Source organism: Portunus trituberculatus, chromosome 50 (assembly GCF_017591435.1).
Source record: "Portunus trituberculatus isolate SZX2019 chromosome 50, ASM1759143v1, whole genome shotgun sequence".
NCBI lineage: Eukaryota > Metazoa > Arthropoda > Malacostraca > Decapoda > Portunidae > Portunus > Portunus trituberculatus.
Window position 1 is genome coordinate 26,659,078 of NC_059304.1, and position 6,000 is coordinate 26,665,077.

The window sequence follows — 6,000 nt, forward strand, 5'->3', positions numbered from 1 at the left end:
TACAACAACTAACAGACAAACTACAAGGATGGTTTTCTCTCTCCTTTGCTCTGCGCCCTGAGTTGCTAGGGAGGAGGTGTGGATTATAACGGTCGTGTAGAGCATGGTGACTCCCGTTACCACTTTCCCTCCCCGGCAAGGAGTGGTGTACACCGGCAATATCTGCAGACAACCGGCAGCGGAGGGAAGTTGAGGGGAAACATTACATCCACCAGTGTTTCCATAAAAACTCCCACCAATTAATCTAACTTTTCCAAATACAAAAACATACACAAACAAAACACAACACACTATGACAGTTTTCGTGCGCCCTCTGCTCTGCACCCTGAGTTGCTGGGGAGGAAGTGTGGATTCTAGCTGTCGTGTAGAGCATGGTGGCTCCCGTTACCACTTCCCCTCCCAGGCAAGGGGTGGTGCACACCGGCAATATCTGCAGACAACCGGCAGCAGAGAGAGGCAAAGCAGGAAAAAAAATAAATAAATAAAAAATAAAAGGGAATAAAAGGAAGGAAAAAAAAAGACCCTTATCAGTTTGATAGAGCCACAGATTATTAATTATTGATTATGAATTTTTGATTAGAGTAAGCCGTAAGGGTGAGCAAAAATAAAAAATTACTTAGCAAGACGGTTTGCCCGTCATCTTTACACTCCCACTTTATTTCCTCTCCCACTATTGCCCTCAACACTTCCCTTCCCATCAACTTTTACTCTTCATATTTTCACCCATCTTTTCTATCCATCCCTTCAACGTGTTCAACGTGTTCGCTAGTGTTCAAGAGTAACTGAGGTGTGCGCCTTGTGGTTGCCAGTTAGCTTACTTATTTCACACCAACGCCACCTATGACCTAACAAACCGCGTGCTTTGAAACTCGTCTCAGTGCTACCACTGCCTGGTTGTGGTATTTCATATCGTATGGTTATCTGAACTACTGATTGTTACTGATTGATGACATACTCACTACATTATTGACTTCCAACTCTGCTTAATTAGGTACCGCTACTCCTATTAACTCTTCTTTCTGCTATTAGAGTTTACTGTAGGCATGTATATATTATATATTTAACAAATAGTAGGAGAAAAAATAACCAGCAAGACTATGAGGGAATAATAAATTCTTAGCTTCATATGATAGTATATAGAGATCCTATTCTTACTTTATAAACAATTGCTCATTGTTCCAAGTAAAGAAAATGTTCACTTCATACAAAAGCTTATAACATCAGTAAAGAAGTAAAAAATATATAATATACACATGGCCAAAGGTACATACACAGTATGTGTGTATGTACCTTTCTTTTATGTGTTGAATCAAGACATAATAAAGGTAGCAGAAAAAAAAACATCGGTTTATTATTGTTTTTATTTCATGTTTAGTATCTAAATATGATATTCAAACAATAATGAATACTAAAATGTAATAATCATGCTGTCTCATCATAATTGTTGTTATCATTGTTCTTAAAATGTTGAAGAGAAAACTATAAGTCAGGGTACTCCAGAGTCTCTATCCTAATGATGAAAACTGTAATGTAAACTGTGTCTTTCATGATAAAGGTGTTAACCTGAGGAAAGACACAAACAAAAAGGCTCTGAGAAAATAATAACAAGGTGGGAGAGCCAACTGAAATGTGTCTTAACCCTTCTCTTGAAAGGAATTACTTTGAAAAAGTAAGACATGTAGAGTTAAAAGTATATATATATATATATATATATATATATATATATATATATATATATATATATATATATATGTGTGTGTGTGTGTGTGTGTGTGTGTGTGTGTGTGTGTGTGTGTGTGTGTGTGTGTGTGTGGTGTAATTCACCTCGGTTGCCTGCTGGTCACCCAGCCAGTCTTCCCCATTACGGAGCGAGATCAGAGCTCATAGACCGATCTTCGGTTAGGACTGAGACCACGACACACTCCACACACCGGGAAAGCGAGGCCACAACCCCTCAAGTTACATCCCGTACCTATTTACTGCTAAGTGAACAGGGGCCACACATTAAGAGGCTTGCCCGTTTGCCTCGCCGCCTCCGGGAATCGAACCCGGACCCTCTCGAGTGTGAGTCAATCGTGCTAACCACTACACTACGCGGTGTGTGTGGGTGTTTCACTGTTTGATATGCTGCAGTCTCTGACGAGACAGCCAGACGTTACCCTACGGAACGAGCTCAGAGCTCATTATTTCCGATCTTCGGATAGGCCTGAGATCAGGCACACACCACACACCGGGACAACAAGGTCACAACTCCTCGATTTACATCCCGTACCTACTCACTGCTAGGTGAACAGGGGCCACACGTGAAAGGAGACACACCCAAATATCTCCACCCGGCCGGGGAATCGAACCCCGGTCCTCTGGCTTGTGAAATGTGTTTCACTGTTTGATCTGCTGCAGTCTCTGACGAGACAGCCAGACGTTACCCTATGGAACGAGCTCAGAGCTCATTTTTTCCGATCTTCGGATAGGCCTGAGACCAGGCACACACCACACACCGGGACAACAAGGTCACAACTCCTCGATTTACATCCCGTACCTACTCACTGCTAGGTGAACAGGGGCTACACGTGGAAGGAGACACACTCAAATATCTCCACCCGGCCGGGGAATCAAACCCCAGTCCTCTGGCTTGTGAAGCCAGCGCTCTAACCACTGAACTACCGGGCGTGTGTGTGTGTGTGTGTGTGTGTGTGTGTGTGTGTGTGTGTGACATGAGTCACACACTTTTCATTTCAAACTAGACCAAATGTCATGAATTGAAGATAATTAATAACATTAATAATGAAATACAAGTAAAGTATGAATAAATACCTGTTCAATAAAATTAAGTTCCTTAGTTAAGCATCTCTTTAGTTCTGCATTTTATTTTTTTAACATCTTCTGTACTCAAAAGACACTCAAGGCAGTTAAACCCCATGGAAATTAACATTCATCAAAAATATAGGCAGAGTGTGTGTGTGCAACACCTAAGCTTACCTTTGTGTTCGCTACTTCCTTTCTGAATGTTATTAGTTACCTATACACTCAAACACTCAATCATACAGGTGAAAGCATTACATAAAAAGAAAAGTATTTTTTTTTTCTAATCTTACACCAGTCTCACAATATTTTTGTTTACCTCATCTGGTAAAACTGCTGATCACTAGCAATTGGAACACCCACTATAGCTGGCAAAAAATAATCAATAACTTGATAGAATTTTTTTTTTATATATTTATCTATTTTTTGGCGGGTGAAAGAAGCCCCATGTAGATAGTTTATAAGGCAATACTGTGAATTTCCCTCTAAACGTGACACCTTTCCCTCCTCAGAGTCGTTCTTTCCCATTCTCCTCACATGAACAATGAGATACTGGTACACACTTCACAAAACAAATAACGGATTTAAGTTTATTTTTATATCACTTTGCAGAATAGTACAGTACCTCTGTTCCTCCTTTGGTAAATGATGGAGTGATAGGTGTGGATGTGTGCCTTTGTTTGAGTGGCACAGGATACACGTCAGCCCTCGTGAGTTCTTCATTTTTTATAATTGCTGCAATATGTTGTTAAGGACTTGAAAGGGATGTTGTTGTTGTTGTTGTTGTCAGGACCGCGAAGATCTTTCAATCCTTATGAGCCGTGGAGTAGTCCTGTGTGGATATCACAGGCGCGATAGCTGGCCGGTCTTCCTCAAGAAGGCACAGGTAAGGCGAAGGACAGCAGATTGCCAGGAAGGATGGACACCTAAGGCCGCCAGGAGGGTAAGCAGGTCGAGTGTTGTGATGCCCCGGGCAGAGAGCCAAGAACGTAATGCAGTGCGGTGGGAGTGGAAGCGTGGACAGTAGAGCAGGAAATGCTCAATGGTCTCAGGGATAGTCCTACACCAAGGGCAGATGGGATCAGGAGACAGACGTAGGCAGTACCTGTGTGCGGCGAGTGTTATGTGTCCCACGCGGATGCGGACGATGGCGACCACTGTTGTTGTTGTTGTTTTTGGGCTTCGACGATCCCATAAATCCTATGAGCCCTGGAGGAGGCCTGTGAGGTGATTACAGGCGGGGTAGTTGTCCACACTTCTTCAGGAAGACGCAGGTGAGGCGCAGAACCGCAGCTTGGTGTGAGGAGAGGACGCCCGCCGCCGCCAGCAGGGTGGGCAGGTCAAAGGTAGACACACCCTAGGCAGCAAGGTGATCACGAAGCACAACACGGTGGGAGTGGAAGCGGGGGCAGTGTAAGAGGAAGTGTTCGATGGTTTCCTCGACCGTCCTGCACCAGGGGCAGTAAGAGTCCGGTGATAGACCAAGGCGATGCAGGTGTGCTGTGAGTCTTGTGTGGCCCAGACGGAGGCGGGTGAGTGCTACATCTAGGATGCAGGACTGTTTCCTGACCCAAGGCTGTGGAGATGAGTCGCTACGGTAAAGGCCCATAGAGGTGACTCGGAGTGCGTTGTTGAGTGAAGAGTCCCAGGATGAGTGGCAGAGGCGAGATATGAGCCGTTTGGCAGAATGAAGCTGGAGGGGTAGGGGGGTAATGTTTACATGGGTTAAGGCCATCCTGGCAGCAGCATCCACCACCTCATTCCCCCGGATGCCGCTGTGGGAAGGCACCCACTGGAAGGTGATATCTCAGCCAGTGTTCAGGAGATGGAGGAAGGTGTTCTGGATGGAGTGGACGAGGGTTGTGGCGGAGGATGGCTGCCGGGACAGGAGGAGAGCGGTCGTGTAGAGCATGGTGGCTCCCGTTACCACTTCCCCTCCCAGGCAAGGGGTGGTGCACACCGGCAATATCTGCAGACAACCGGCAGCAGAGAGAGGCAAAGCAGGAAAAAAAATAAATGAATAAAAAATAAAAGGGAATAAAAGGAAGGAAAAAAAAAGACCCTTATCAGTTTGATAGAGCCACAGATTATTAATTATTGATTATGAATTTTTGATTAGAGTAAGCCGTAAGGGTGAGCAAAAATAAAAAAAAATTACTTAGCAAGACGGTTTGCCCGTCATCTTTACACTCCCACTTTATTTCCTCTCCCACTATTGCCCTCAACACTTCCCTTCCCATCAACTTTTACTCTTCATATTTTCACCCATCTTTTCTATCCATCCCTTCAACGTGTTCAACGTGTTCGCTAGTGTTCAAGAGTAACTGAGGTGTGCGCCTTGTGGTTGCCAGTTAGCTTATTTCACACCAACGCCACCTATGACCTAACAAACCGCGTGCTTTGAAACTCGTCTCAGTGCTACCACTGCCTGGTTGTGGTATTTCATATCGTATGGTTATCTGAACTACTGATTGTTACTGATTGATGACATACTCACTACATTATTGACTTCAACTCTGCTTAATTAGGTACCGCTACTCCTATTAACTCTTCTTTCTGCTATTAGAGTTTACTGTAGGCATGTATATATTATATATTTAACAAATAGTAGGAGAAAAAATAACCAGCAAGACTATGAGGAATAATAAATTCTTAGCTTCATATGATAGTATATAGAGATCCTATTCTTACTTTATAAACAATTGCTCATTGTTCCAAGTAAAGAAAATGTTCACTTCATACAAAAGCTTATAACATCAGTAAAGAAGTAAAAATATATAATATACATGGCCAAAGGTACATACACAGTATGTGTGTATGTACCTTTCTTTTATGTGTTGAATCAAGGCATAATAAAGGTAGCAGAAAAAAAAACACCGGTTTATTATTGTTTTTATTTCATGTTTAGTATCTAAATATGATATTCAAACAATAATGAATACTAAAATGTAATAATCATGCTGTCTCATCATAATTGTTGTTATCATTGTTCTTAAAATGTTGAAGAGAAAACTATAAGTCAGGGTACTCCAGAGTCTCTATCCTAATGATGAAAACTGTAATGTAAACTGTGTCTTTCATGATAAAGGTGTTAACCTGAGGAAAGACACAAACAAAAAGGCTCTGAGAAAATAATAACAAGGTAGGAGAGCCAACTGAAATGTGTCTTAACCCTTCTCTTCCTCAGGAATTACTTTT